A 16,952-nucleotide genomic window follows, 5' to 3' on the forward strand; every position below is an offset into this window, starting at 1 on the left:
GTGGTTGCTTGGGGCCATCTTCCTCACTCACCCTATTTCCTCCTTTCCCTCTCTTACTCCTCTTCATAACTTTCAGAAGTCCACTACGGTTATTTAAAGTATCTGTCACTATCGCTATTTCCTTTCTTTTTCACTGACTCTGTTTCCTACCTTCCTATTACTTCGGCGGCGCTCTTTTAAGTGTATGTCTGTCACCAACAATCAACACACGAGCATGAGAACAAATATTATGAATCAGATATTCTTGCGTTCATTTATATGTGTGTGTGTGTGTGTGTGTGTGTGTTCTATATATATATATGTATATATAATGTATGTGTGTGTGTGTGTTCTATATATAAATATGTATATATAATGTATGTGTGTGTGTGTTCTATATATAAATATGTATATATAATGTATGTGTGTGTGTATGTTCTATATATAAATATGTATATATAATGTATGTGTGTGTGTGTGTGTGTTCTATATATAAATAGGTATATATAATGTATGTGTGTGTGTGTGTGTTCTATATATAAATATGTATATATAATGTATATATACAAAGCGTATATATCTGTATTTATGTATATTAAACATTTTCATATTTTTTCATAGTTTATATAATTTTAAAACAAATTATGAATATAATTTCATAATTTTCATTTTCAATTTAAATAATTTAAAGTTTTCAATTTTATATTTTACTAGCAGTATCGCCCGGCGTTGCTCGGGTTTGTAAGGGAAATAACTATATAAGCATTTTTAGTGAGTTATAGCAAAAAAAAAGCAAAAAATGCATTAAAGATGGAATAAAAAATGATAGTAATTTCTTTTTAAATCGTTGACTCATCGTAGACATTTTTAGAGAGTTACTTCCCTTATATAATAGCGAAAAATGCATTAAAATGGAATAAAAAATGATGGTAATTTTTTTTTTAATCGTTGACTCATCGTAGACATTTTTAGAGAGTTACTTCCCTTATATAATAGCGAAAAATGCATTAAAATGGAATAAAAAATTATGGTAATTTTTTTTTTAAATCGTAGACTCATCGTAGACGCGCGTTAATATCCAGAAGGCTCGATATGAATCACGACTATAAGATACCGGTTTTGGTTACACTGCACCGCAAAATGTCGGAGTAGTTAGGAATCTAAATCGTAGGAGACAGACACACAACCTTACTTTTATATATAAAGATTTGTGCAACAACTAAAACATTCGGTTGTGCAAATTGTTTGCACAGGAAACCTGCCCTGTGTGGCGGTTTTTGCCGTTTTTGTGGATCTGTTTCAGCTTTTTTTGCGATTTCTGTTTTGGCGACTTCAAGCCATGAAGTCGTTGTTCTAAAAGAACGCTGGTCTCCTCCACAACACATTACGACGTTGATTTCCTTACACTCCCTTCCCCACAGCTTCACGAGGGAGGGAAGAAGGGGGAGAAGCAAAACAGGTGCAGGCGTGAGCGTGGACGCCAACTCCGCCGCCATCGACACACGAAAAAATATGCATTAAAATGGAATAAAAAATGATGTTAAATTATTTTTAAAATCGTACACTCATCGTAGACGCGTGCTAATACCCAGACGGGCTCGATATGAATCACGACTATAAGATACCCGAATTTGGTTAAACTGCAACGCAAAATTTGGGAGTAGTTAGGAATCTAAATCGAAGGGGACAGACACTCACACAACTACAGTTTTATATATATAGATATATTTTCTATGTTATATTTTCTTTTTTTATATTTTTGTTTTTGGTTTTTCACTGTTTGATTTGCCTATTAGTGGTTTTATCTCTAATTTAATTTATACAGATATATATCTCATTTGTATACATTTGTATATATAATGCGTGCACACACACACACACACACACATATATATATATACACATATATATATGTGTGCATTACGTAGTCGGTCGATTCACCTGAAAATATGCACACCTATGTTAAAGGTGCTGACAAGTTTGCATCACAACTATTTTGTTCCTCAAATGAAAGGCGTCACCTCTTGGACAAAATTCCTCATCTTATAAAATGTGGCCCCAGTACACCCGAATGAAATCGGGTTATATTAACCAAAATGTGAAAAGGGGTCTAAATGGGGCTGGAAGGGGATTAAAATTTCAAAGAGCGGGTGTTTAGGAATTCTCTGTTGCATCAAGCTAAAAAATTTGCGCCAGCCTTTTAATCGTCAATGTGTTGCCATCCATGATAAAGAAGTTTTGAATGCTTGCCATGCTGAGTCTACTGTCGTGAGAAAGAATCACTTCAAAACTTGGTGTTTACGAATTTTCTTTTACATCAAGTTCAAAATTTTACGCCAGCCGTTAAACTGTCACTATGTTGCTGTCCGTCGTTAACAAATGCCAGCCATGGTGACTCTACTATCCTCAGATTCTATCCCTTCAAATTTTGCTTTCCAATATTTTATTATTTTTATTCAGCTCGCAAGTTCGTCTGTCCCTTTTGAATGTTAGCGTTTTGCTGTCTGCCTTGAAGCAGACCTTTCCATTGCCACTGCCTCATATTTCTGATTGATCTTTCTAAATATTTTATTTCTCAACTTACTCAAGATCTTCTGTTGTTTATAAATGGGAGAGAGATAGATAAAGATAGAGAGTAAGAGAAAGCGAGGGAGAGTCAGAGAGAGAAAAGAAAAGTAAGAGAGTGGGAAAGTGAGAGAGAAAAGAGAGAGAGAAACAAATACGGAGAATCATCATCATCATCATCGTTTAACGTCCATTTTCCGTGCTAGCACGGGTTGGGCAGTGTGACCGGGGTCTCGGAAGCCAGGAGGCTGCACCAGGCTCCAGTCTGATCTGGCAGTGTTTCTACAGGTGGATGACCTTCATAACGCCAACCACACTGTGAGTGTAGTGAGTGATTTATTCGTGCTGCCGGGGGCGCTCGCAGTGGCAACGATCGGTTGGTGCTTTTTACGTGCCACCAGCACAGAAGCAAGTCAAGGCGGTGCTGCAATCGGCCACGTTCGGATGGTGCTTTTTACGTGCTGAAAGGAAGCAACAGAAAGTAACACCCACACTCTTACCCGCGCGTAGAGCGGGTCACCTTCAGCTAGTATATATATATATACATATATACATACATACATATATATATATATACATATGCGCTGTATTTTGCAGCAAACAAGTGAACACAGAGTATTGTGTAAACATGGGGTGTGCGTGTGCATGATGTATATAATAAACAACAGTTCATAAAGTATTCAATAGAGGGTGTAGATCAAACCAGAGAACAAATAAAAGAGCAGAGCCAAAATGGAGAGAAATTGCTTGTTGTTTCAGAAATAAACCATGAAATAATATTGTCAAGGCACTGATTAGTTATTGATTAGTTCTAGATTGATACTATATTGGCAATAGATTGATAATATTCTTGTATCTTTTGCTTGTTTCAGTTGTTGGACTGTGCTGTGACCATTCTGGGGCACCACTTTGGAATGTTTGGTTGGACAAATTGCACCCCAGCCTCTGCCCACCCATTGACCTTTGCGCTTATTTTTATTGGTCACTTTTGTTGAGCTGCTAAGTTTAGGGGTGTAAACAAACCAACACAACGCACACACACACATATACCAACCACTACACTCATGGAGTGGTTGGCGTTAGGAAGAGCATCCAGCTGTGGAAACCTTGCTGGATCAAATTGGAGCCTGGTGCAGCCTCCTGGCTTGCCAGTCCTCAGACCGGCTGTCCAACCCATGCCAGCATGGAAAGCAGACTTTAAACAATGACGATGCTGATGACACACAAACATACACATATATATACACATCAAGATAGCCTCACTAATCCTGTAGCCATGAATAAACGGCCACGATCGGATGGTGCTTTTTACATGCCACCGGCACAGAGCCCAGACGAGGCTGGCAACAGCCACAATCGGATGGTGCTTTTTACGTGCAACCAGCATGGAGAGGCCAGTTAGGGCGGCGCTGGCTCAACAGGTCTTCACGAGTAGAGTTTTGTGTCCCAAGAAGGAAAGGAATGCATAAGTGGATTGGCGTTTCCCTGGCACGAAACCAAACTGCATCTCGTACAAGTTGACTCTCTCCCTAATCAGTTGGGCTATGACCCTCTCCGTAACCTCCATGTGTATATATATATATATATATATATATATATATATATATATATATATATATTTATATATATATATGTGTGTGTGTGTGTGTGTGTGTATATATATATATATATATATATATATATATATATATATATAAAAAGCATCCAGGCCACACTGCCAACAGTTTGGCACTAGGAAGGGCACCCCAACCATAAAGGGCATCCCAAAAGCAGACCCTTGAGGACAATGCTGTCTTGGGACCCATTTGATTCTGCGAAACCCTAGCCCCACCCATGCCAGCATGGAACATGGGACGTTCAACAATGATGAAAACAAGAGTGGTTGGTCTTATTTTGCCAGTACATGGTGACCTCACTGGGGCAGGTGCACCATGTAGAAGAGTGTCCAGTGATAGGAATGGTAACAAGTTGCAGAGACCTTGCCAAGGTAGACATAGAACCTGGCAGAGCCCTCTGAGTCACATGATCTTGTCGAACCGTCCAACCCATGCCGGCAAGGGAAAAGGAATGTTGGATGATGACAATGATGTATTCTTTTACTTGTTTCAGTCATTTGACTGCAGCCATGCTGGAGCACCACCTCAAAGAATCTTTATTTGAATTAAATCAACCCCAGGACTTGTACTCTGCAAACTTGGCACTTATTCCATCAATCTCTTTTGCCAAACTGATAAGTTATAGGGATGTAAACACACCAACACTGGTTGTCAAAGTGATGGTGAGGGACAAACACAGACAAAAAGACACACATAAATAAATAAATACACATATATATGATGGGATTCTTTCAGTTTCTGTCTACCAAATCCATTCACAAGGCTTTGGTCAGCCTGAGGCTTATATATTTCTTTACTGCCCACAAGGGGCTAAACACAGAGGGGACAAACAAGGACAGACTAAGGGATTAAGTCAACTATATCAACCCCAGTGCGAAACTGGTACTTATTTAATCGACCCCGAAAAGATGAAAGGCAAAGTCGACCTTGGCGGAATTTGAACTCAGAACGTAATGACAGACGAAATACCGCTAAGCATTTCGCCTGGTGCGCTAACGTTTCTTCCAGCTCACCACCTGTCATTCTGAGGCTTATAGTAGGAGGCATTTGCCCAAGATGCCATGCAGTGGGACTGATCCTGGAACCATGCGGTTGGGAATGCTTCTTAGCACAGAGTTACCCCTGCGCTTATCATTAATAATGATCAAGTGCCACAAAAGGCCCGTGGTGGTTAGCTGGTGTCTGAAAGTGAATTAAAAGGAAAGATGGTAACCACTAGCAGAACATATTCCTTGAAGCTAAAAATTCTAGAACAGCAGCTCCTCATCCCCATCTTTCATTGTGTCTTTTGCCAGTCCTTAACATTTCTTTGTTGAAGGGCCTTATCTTCTGGGTAAGGTACTGAATACACCAGTGCTGTGGCCAAGCAGAAAGTGCCCAGTACATTCTATTCAGGATGGAAGGATGTTTGGAAGGGCACCCAGCTGTAGACACCATGCCAAAACAGCCCTCAAGCTTCTCTGTTCTTGCCAAACAGTCCAACCAATGCCAACATGGGAAGGTCATTAAATTATGATATATACATACATATATACACATGTAAGCATTAATATGAATGTAATATGTACATGTGTATGTATCGACAATTCTTTCATTATTTTCAAATTAGATGTTGCTTTCTCCAATAGCAAATATATAACGCCCAATTTTCCGTAATCAACATTATAACATAATCTACACAGAATCTAAACAACTATATGCATACAACATATATATATATATATATATATATACACACACAAACACGAATTATTACATATTTATGTATACTCCTGTATATATATATATATACATATGTGCATAGGCATATATATATATATATATATATACACACAAACAAGTACATACACACACACATAAGTATATGTATATACATATATATACACACATGTATGTGATGCATTTTGCAGGAATTTTAATCCAACAGTCTTTGAGAACTTAATTCTTGTTCCAACACAAAAGCCTGTGTGTTCATATCAATCTACATATATATATGTATATACATATGTACGTGTGTTTATACACACATACATACATGCACACATATATATATATGTATGTGTATACATACATATATATTCCAGACTGATGAAGAACAGTGACTTTGAAACTAGTCATAATAATGAAGAAATAGAAACATTTTTTTCACGAAATTCTGATGACTTTTTCTCTCTCTCTCCATATATATATATATATATATATATATATATATATACAATATATATAGAAACAGTGAGCTTCTCTCAGTTTTCATCTACCGCACCCACTCACAAGGACTTGGTTGACCTGAGGCTATACTAGAAGACACTTGCCAAAGGTGCCATAAAGGGGGCTGTGTGGTCAGAAGCTTGCTTCCCAACCACATGGTTCTGGGTTTAGTCCCTCTGAATGGTACCTTGGGCAAGCACCTTCTACTATAGCCTCAGGCTGACCAAAGCCTTGTGAGCCCATCATATATATATATATATATATATATATATATGACTGTATGTATGTATATACCTATTTCTTTACTACCCACAAGGGGCTAAACACAGAAGGGACAAACAAGGACAGACAAATTTATCAAGTCGATTATATCGACGCCAGTGCGTAACTGGTACTTAATTTATCGACCCCAAATGGATAAAAGGCAAGGTCAACCTCGGCGGAATTTGAACTCAGAACGTAATGGCAGACGAAATACAGCTACGCATTTCGCCCGGCTTGCTAACGTTTCTGCCAGCTCACTGCCTTGGGGGCAGCCTCCCTAACACCCTTCAGGCTTCCAGCACAGGGTGCAAAGGCACCCCTCCACCCTTCTTTCAGTTTCTGTTTACCAAATCCACTTACAAGGCTTTGGTCGGTCCAAGGCTATAGTAGAGGACTCTTGCTCAAGGTGCCCAGCAGTGGAACTGAACCCAGAACCAAGTGGTTGGGAAGCAAGCTACTTACCACACAGCCACTATATATGTGCGTGTATATATATATATATGAGTGGCTGTGTGGTAAGTAGCTTGCTTACCAACCATATGGTTCCGGGTTCAGTCTCACTGCGTGGCATCTTGGGCAAGTGTCTTCTGCTATAGCCTCGGGCCGACCAAAACCTTGTGAGTGGATTTGGTAGACAGAAACTGAAAGAAGCCTGTTGTATATATGTTTGTGTGTCTGTGTTTGTCCCCCTAGCATTGCTTGACAACCGATGCTGGTGTGTTTACGTCCCCGTCACTTAGCGGTTCAGCAAAAGAGGCCGATAGAATAAGTACTGGGCTTACAAAAGAATAAGTCCCAGGGTCGATTTGCTCAACTAAAGGCGGTGCTCCAGCATGGCCGCAGTCAAATGACTGAAACAAGTAAAAGAGTAAAGAGTATATATATATATATATATATATATATTTATATATATGGAAGCGTCTTGTGTATGCTTATACTTATACATACATATATACAACACACACACACACATACGTATACATACACTTTATATGCAACTAAGGTGTAGAAGATTTGGCCTCAACTTCCAGAACAATGTTGGTGAGTGTGTGCGTATATGTATATATACATATATATATATATACATATATATCATCATCATCATTTAGCGTCCGTTTTCCATGCTAGCATGGGTTGGACGGTTCTACTGGGGTCTGTGAAGCCAGAAGGCTTCATCAGGCCCAGTCAAATCTGGCAGTGTTTCTACGGCTGGATGCCCTTCCTAACGCCAACCACTCCGTGAGTGTAGTGGGTGCTTTTTACGTGCCACCCGCACTGGTGCCAGACAGAGCTGGCAAACGGCCACGAACGGATGGTGCTTTTTATGTGCCACCGGCACGAGGGCCAGGCGAGGCTGGCAACGGACACGAAACGGGGCGGTGCTGGCAACGGTCGCGAAACGGAAAGTTCTCTTACATGCCACCGGCACTGGTAACACATCTGCAATTTCCATTGATCGATTTCCATTGATCGATTTCGATTATATATATATATATATCTCTTATTATAAAAGGCAGATTTTATCTGCCTCCCTTTGGGAGTTATACAAATCTACAATATAGGATTTCTTCAATTACAATTTACCTTGCAGTTTTAAGAGTACAATGCATCGCGTCATGCCAGGTCCAGTTTTTAAAATTTAAACTCCAATTAAGCAAAATTTACAGAAAACTCACATTCTGGTGTGTGTGTCAAATGCTTTTCTTAGTCTGGTTTACAGCACACGCAAACGCACACACACAGTGGGCAACGAATAAAATGAAAGTAACTGACTTACTGTAGTGAGTGATTCTTTCACTCTGCCTCCCACTTCCTGTTTCAACACATAGACACGCAAATATATAAATAAAATTGTAAGCTAACGTGCGTGTGTGTGAGTGGGTGTGTGTGGGTGTGCGCGTGTGTGTGTGTGGGTGTGCGCGTGTGTGTGTGTGGGTGTGCGCGTGTGTGTGTGTGTGAGGGTGCGTGTCTGTGTGTGTGTGTGTGCGTGTGCGTGAGTGTGTGACAGGAAAGTTTCTTACGACGAATATAACACCTATATCCAAGTAGCAGAAAGATAAGACAGTAAGGTGTGATTTGAGGGAGATTTGGCTGCTATTTCTACCATGTCTAGCTGCCATGTAGGGGTCTCCCTCATAGGCTCATACATACATATATACATAGATAAGACAGTAAGGTGTGATTTGGGGGAAATTTGGCTGCTATTTCTACCAGGTCTAGCTGCCATGTAGGGGTCTCCCTCATAGGCTCATACATACATATATACATAGATAAGACAGTAAGGTGTGATTTGGGGGAAATTTGGCTGCTATTTCTACCAGGTCTAGCTGCCATGTAGGGGTCTCCCTCATAGGCTCATACATACATATATACATAGATAAGACAGTAAGGTGTGATTTGGGGGAAATTTGACTGCTATTTCTACCAGGTCTAGCTACCATGTAGAGGTCCCCCTCATGGCTCATATATATATACATACATAAGACAGTAAGGTGTGATTTGAGGGAGATTTGGCTGCTATTTCTACCAGGTCTGTTAGGCCTTCTCATGTAAACTCAAGCTTTCTCATGCCTTGAACAAGACCAAAGCAGAGAATGTATTCTTTTATTCTTCTGCTTTTTCCAGCCATTGGTCTGTGGCCATGCTGGGGCAATGCCTTGAAGAATTGTAGTTTAATGAATCAACTCCAGTTTTATTTTGTAAGCATTGTACTTATTCTATCTGTTTCCTTTGTCAAACCACTAGGTGACAGGGATGTAAACAAACCAACATTCGTTGTCAAGCAGTGGTGGAGGACAATCACAAGCACAGACACGCACACACACACACATACATGCATACACATATACACACATACATACATACATACATATATATATATGTGTGTATATATATATTGCAGCCTGGAAGGTGTTTGTAAGCCATTTAAGAAACACACAAAAACTGTTACATTCACTTCAACATTTAAATTTAATTTGCCAAAATATTTTCGTCGCTTTGAGACCGCGACCTGTTCACTGACAAAAATATCGTGCTAACAGGTCGCGGTCTCAAAGCGATGAAAAATTTTGACAAATAAATTTAAATGTTGAAGTGAATCTAACGGTTTTTGTGTTTCTTAAATGGCTTATAAACACCTTCAACGCTGCAACTGTTTTCGTTCCAGCACACGATCTCAGATCAAGTCACTTGCTATGCAAGTACATCTCTGTAACTATATATATATTATATATATATATATATGTATATTGGTAAAAACAGTAAGATAACAAAAGAAAGAAAGAGACCTCAATATTATGTAAATAGAGGAAATCTTTATATATAAAAGTGAGGTTGTGTGTCTGTCCTACGATTTAGATTCCTAACTACTCCCACATTTTGCGGTGCAGTTTAACCAAAACCGGGTATCTTATAGTCGTGATTCATATCGAGACCGTCTGGGTATTAGCGCGCGTCTACGATGAGTCTACGATTTAAAAAAAAATTTACCATCAATTATCCCATTTTTAATCCATTTTTGACATATATAAGGGAAGTAACTCTCTAAAATTTATTATTAAATCTCAGAACGTAAAAAGCTACAGGAACACCCCTCCCCCTTTGTGGTTAGCCATATTGAGATGGCTATTATACTTTACATCTCTAAAACTGCTTATATAATTATTTCCCTTACAAACCCGAGCAACGCCGGGCGATACTGCTAGTATACATATATATACATATATATATATATATATATATATATATATGGAGAGAGAGAGAGAGAGAGAGAGAGAGGGAGTGGGGGCATAGTTACACACACATGCGCACAGAAGCAAATAGACACACAATCGGGAGGAGGACACACAGACAGACAAATAGGAAAGGGTGAAAGGGCATGGAGGCCAGTGTGGAACTGTGCCAAGGAAACTGGTTAATGGTGTGTAGAAACTGTAGAAAGATGAGTGTGTATACACGCACACACTATATATATATCATCATCATCGTTTAACGTCCGTTTTCCGCACTGGCACGGGTTGGACAGTTCGACCGGGGTCTCGGAAGCCAGGAGCTGCATCAGGCTCTAGTCTCATCTGGCAGTGTTTCTACAGCTGGATGCCCTTCCTAACGCCAACCACTCCGCGAGTGTAGTGGGTGCTTTTTACGTGCCACCGGCACAGGTGCCGGGGAGTCTGGAATCGGCAACGATCAGTTGGTGCTTTTAATGTGTCACCGGCACCAAAGCCAGCCGAGGGGTCGCTGGCATCGGCCACATTCGGATGGTGCTTTTTATGTGCCACCGGCACAGAAGCCAGTCGAGGCGGCACTGGCAACGACAACAATCGGTTGGTGCTTTTTATGTGCCACCGGCACAGAAGCCAGCCAGGGCGGCGCTGGCATCGGCCACGTTCGGACGGTGCTTTTTATGTGCCTCCGGCACAATATATATAAACACGTTAACAACATACGGATGCTAATAAAACAAAGAGGTTCAACGTGTAATAGGTAGATATATATATATATATATATATATACATATATATATATATATATATATATATATAGGAGAGTGGGTGGGGTAGGTGGGGGTTGGAGGTGGTGGGTGAGGGGGAGGTGCCTGTCCCCTGTGTATTAAGCAATAGTCAGGTTCTAATAGGGGGGAAGTGGCAGGTTGTGTCTATATAGGTCTATGTACACATACACATACCAGTGTGTGTGTGTATATGTATGTATATATATATATATATATATATATATATATATATATATATATCCATTCAAAGTGCAGGTAACCGAGGGGGGGGGCGAGTAGCACCTATATCGCTAGAAATAAGAATTAAAAACCCTCGGAGCTGCAAGAAAGCATGTTTTTAATTCTTATTTCCATTGGTTAATATAACTTGCTTATATAAAGATTCTAAAAGAATCGAAATTCATGACAGATATTCTTTTTGAAACTTCTAGAATCTTTATAGATATTTCTTTACTACCCACAAGGGGCTAAACACAGAGGGGACAAACAAGGACAGACAAAGGGATTAAGTCGATTACATCGACCCCAGTGCGTAACTGGTACTTAATTTATCGACCCCGAAAGGATGAAAGGCAAAGTCGACCTCGGCGGAATTTGAACTCAGAACGTAATGGCAGACGAAATACTTATTTCTTTACTACTCACATGGGCTAAACACAGAGAGGACAAACAAGGACAGACAAAGGGATTAAGTCGATTACATCGACCCCAGTGCGTAACTGGTACTTAATTTATCAACCCCGAAAGGATGAAAGGCAAAGTCGACCTCGACGGAATTTGAACTCAGAACGTAACGGCAGACGAAATACGGCGACGCATTTCACCCGACGAAATATATATGAGCAAGTTATATTAACCAATGGAATAAAACTAAAGTGATAATCCTTCAGCAAAGACATTACGTCATATTGCCAATTCGCGCCACATTTCAAAATGGCTAAGATGGCTATTGCTACATCAGTCGCGGTTTTCTGTTTATTCTACCTTAAGCTTTCTCTTAGGTTATATTATTTATTTAGGCTTTCTCTGAGTAAGGGAAAATATAATGATTCAACGTCACTTATACTTAAGTGTTATCATATATATATATATATATATATATATATATATACGTTTAAATATTGTTGTGCAAGATTTTTTATGTGAAGTCGTGTGTTGAAACAGATATTGTTATATTTCGGAATGGTCATTTTGCCAGTTTAGCCAAAAACAACAAAAACAAAATACAAAAAATACAAATTACATGAACATATATAAACAGAAGATATTAATATTACAGGCATCCCCCCACATACACACACTAAATAAACATAAACGCACATAGAGATATAAGCATGCGCAAATGAAGACTTAAAATAGAAATACAAAATGGCTGACGGTTAGTAAGGAGAGACACGAATAAGAAAGAAGAAAACAAAGGACCACTGATGCGGTCACAGGAGTGTGACGAAAGAACTTTGGCCGAAATAAGATTAAGATTAATGTAAAGAATAAATAACACTGAAGCAAAATAACACCAAATATAGTGCGTGTGTTTTTATTGGCTAAACTGGCAAAATGACCATTCCGAAATATAACAATATATATATATATATATATATATAGAGGGAGATATATATATATATATAGATAGAGACACACACACACACATACATACATGGGTGATCTTTCGTCTCTAGTAGACCTTTCCGTCGATTACACAACATACTGTCTGTCTCCCACACCCCATCAAACACACACACACACACATGTACATCAATGCTCCCATGCACGGTAACTTCAAAAGAACTTCCCTCGTCATACAATCGCTTTCTCTTAGTCTCTTTCGCTCTCATTACTTCAAAAGTTCCCGCAAGCCCATATGTAAAAAAAAATTTTTTTACGGAAATCGACGGAAAGGTCTACTAGAGACGAAAGATTGCCACATACATGAACAATAAACATTATAGCTTTCTAAATACATTTTGAGATCAAAAGTATTGATCCGATATTGTTTATAAAATCGTAGTAGTGAGTAGATATAGATATATAAATACACACACACACACATACATATATATATACATACACACTCACATATATATACATGTATGCACACACTATATATGTTTGTATGGTACGTGAGCCCGCACCAACTTAATGGTCAAATATATATGCGTGTGTGTGTGTGTATATAGATGTATACACATACACACGTGCATATCAGTAGAAAGCATCTTGCGTGTGTGTGTGTGTGTGTGTGGAAGACTAAGTGTCTACTAACTTGTTTGGATGAGATGACTTAGTCCACATACATGCTAGCATATATATGTGTGTGTGTGTATATATAAAATATATATATATAGGTGCAGGCGTGGCTGTGTGGTAAGAAGCTTGCTTCTCAACCACATGGTTCTGGGTTCAGTCCCACTGCGTGGCACCTTGGGCAAGTGTCTTCTACTATAGCCTCGAGCCGACCAAAGACTTGTAAATGGATTTGGTAGACAGAAACTGAAAGAAGCACATCGTATATCATCATCATCATCATCATCAATGTTTAACATGCTTTCCATGCTGGCATGGGTCGCACAGTTTGACCGAGGACAGCCAGGCTCCAATCTGATCCAGTCAGGTTTCTACAGCAGAATGCTCTTCCTAACACCAGCCACTATATGTTCCACCGGCACGGAGGCCAGTCAGGTGGTACTGCCAATAGCCACACTCAAATGGTGCTTTTTACGTGGCACTGGCACAGGAGCCAGTCAGGCGGCACTGGCTTGGGCCACAACTACGATTTCACTTCACTCAATAGGTCTTCTCAAGCACAGCATACTGCCCAATGACTGAAGGGCTCTTTTAAATGGGCTGGTAACGCAACACTGGCATCAGCTTTGGCTACGATCTCGCTTAGCTTGCCAAGTCTTTTCAAGCATATCTCCAAAGGGTCTCGGTTGCTTGTCATTTGCCTCTGTGAAGCCCAACATTCGAAGGCCATGCTTCACCACCTCATCCCATGTTTATGTATATAATTATGCATATATTTGCATCTTTGTGCTGGTGTTTGTTTCTCCATCACTGCTTGACATTGTTGGTGTGTCTACATTGCTGTAACTTAGCAGTTCAGCAAAAGAGACCAACAGAATAAGTCCGGCGAGAAGGCGGGGTTCGATTTGTTCCACTAAAAAAACCATTCAAGGTGGTGCTCCAGTATGGCCGCCGTCAAATGACGAAAAACAAATTAAAGAATATATCAGACACACACACACACATATATCCATATCTATACATGCAAATTCTATATGTATGTGTATATATGTGAAGGTGTTTGGTATAGTGGTTAGAATGGTACATTCATATCTAGCAATCATAGGTTCAATTTCTAGATTCGGCAATGCATTGTGTGTGTGTGTGTGTATATATATATATATATCTTTTACTTTTTTTTTACTCTTTTACTTGTTTCAGTCATTTGACTGTGGCCATGCTGGAGCAAACTCTACTTACCTTTATATATATATTATATATAATATATATATATATATATATATATATATATATATATATATATATATATACATCCCGCTGGTCTATGTGTATACATGTATGTGTGTGTGTAGAGAGAGAGGGATTATTTGTGAGAGATTATCAATCCATGCTTTCTGTTTGTAAACCAGGCAAACACCGTGGTTTAGATTGATAAAGAAATTTGTGTATTCTTGTGGCAGGGTCCAATGTTATTGTTCATCATGGTTCTGATGGAAGTAGCATTTTAGGTCATTCAACATTTCCCAACTGGTCGATGAGCCGACTGAGTAAACCTGCCAATATGTTTCTTTATTACCCACAAGGGGCTAAACAAGAACAGACAAAGGGATTAAGTCGATTACATCGACCCCAGTGCGTAATTAGTACTTAATTTATCGACCCCGAAAGGATAAAAGGCAAAGTCGACCTCAGCGGAATTTGAACCCAGAACGTAACGGCAGACGAAATACGGCTACGCATTTCGCCCGGCGTGCTAACGTTTCTGCCAGCTCGCCTGTAAACCTGCCAATAACGAACCTATAATTGCTACTGGAAACAGCTGCAAGTCAGGTTAACTACAGTATAGAGAAATAGGTAATGGCCGTTATTTATACCTTGTCTTGAATATATATATGTGTGTGTGCTTGGTGTGATTAAAATTTGGCACAGAAGTACGACAAAGGATCCCAGGAAAATTCTTACACACCATGTGGATATGCTCATCCCTCATCGGTTCTCATTGAAAAATCATAATTTTGCACCTTTACTGATAAGATTATTTTGGGGGTGTCAACAGCAGCAAAAGGACTGCAGGGGTTTGAGTGAGCAAATGCAAAGGGCAGTGAAGGAGACAAACAATAAAATGAGACCAGATCACAAACAACCTGGGTAAATGGTGCGAATATACGACAAGCTGGCTTGTGGAATTAACGTGCTGGTAAGTACCTGAGTGCTCCACTCCATGGCTTAGTGGTTAGGATGTTGCACTCACAATTATGAGGTTGTGGTTTCAATTCCTAGACTGGGTGGTGTGTTGTTTTCTGGGGCAAAACTTTTTGCTCTGCAATCACTTCTTCCATTGCTCCATTTCGAGTTCAAATTCCGTTGAGGTCAACTTTGCCCTTCATCCTTTCAGGGATCAATAAATTAAGTACCAGTGAAACACTGAAGTCTATATGATCAACTTACATATCTGTAATTAATATACAAACACATATAGAAAATATATAACTTTTCTGCAGTTTTTTTAAAACACAGCAATGAAAAGGTGATAGATTCTTTATGTGTGTGTGTGTGTTATAAATTAATTAATATCCTCAATTAAGTGTGTAGTAAAAGTAATTGATATACATACGTGAGTGTAAAAGGCAAAATTATCCAAAAAGATAATTTTTTTCTTTCAGAGAAATGAGTTTTTTCCAATCCAGTGTATATATATATATATATATATATATATATATATATATATATATATATATATATATATATATATTATAAAGTATATTATTATATATACAATATGCAATAATATATATACTACTAATATATATATATATACAAGAGAAGTAAGTTCTTTTTTTTTTCGTAAGGATTTAAATTCCAAAAGGGGTTAAGTTTCGATGTAGATTGTCTTAATCCTGCGCGGACCGTCCTAAGTGTGAAAGCAGGTCCCTTCTCTCTCACCCTTCTCGGTAAAAAGTAACTTCTCCCTCTCTCTCCCCTCCACCCCGTTTCATCCTCCTCCTCTCCTCCTCCTCCCAGAGTCACACACACAGGCAGACACGCGTGTGCACACACACACACACAGACACACACACACAGAGTTTAAGCAGTGTTGGAGGATGGAGAACGGCCTTATGTCATGTGTTTATGTGCATATATGTATGTCACTTTGTGTACATATATGTGTGTGTGTGTGTGTGTATGTTGGGATATGAGAGAGAAAGAAAGAGAAAAGGTGTGTGAGAGAGAGAGAGAGGGGTGGAAGAGGAAAAAGAGAGAGAGGGAGAAAGAGATATATGGTGATGTTGGTGGAGGAAGAGGAAAGGAGAGAGTCAAAGAAACAGTCACACAGAGAGAGAGAGACACACACACACACACACACACACAGGTACAATCAGGGAGGGAGAGAGTGTGTGTGTGCTTGAAAATGAGAAACAGATATGGCGGTGGCGGCGTCGGTGGTGAAATGGGAAGGGGAAGGTAAAGAAACAAGGAGACAGAGAGTGAGAGAGATAAGAGTGGATGGAAGAAGTATGGGTGTGAATAGGAATCAGTGAGATGGTGGTGGTGGTGGCAGCGGT

General features: G+C 39.4%; 1 protein-coding gene across 1 annotated transcript in view; it reads right to left on the reverse strand.

Moving 5' to 3' along the window:
- Positions 1-16,070, reverse strand: part of LOC118767036 (dystroglycan-like) — a 39,523-nt gene extending 23,453 nt beyond the window's left edge. The window contains 1 exon segment of the mRNA XM_036510974.1: positions 16,004-16,070. The gene's annotated coding sequence lies outside the window, so the exon portion shown is untranslated.
- Between the last annotated feature and the right edge of the window lie 882 nt (positions 16,071-16,952).

This window comes from Octopus sinensis, linkage group LG18 (genome assembly GCF_006345805.1).
Source record: "Octopus sinensis linkage group LG18, ASM634580v1, whole genome shotgun sequence".
In the NCBI taxonomy this organism is placed as follows: domain Eukaryota; kingdom Metazoa; phylum Mollusca; class Cephalopoda; order Octopoda; family Octopodidae; genus Octopus; species Octopus sinensis.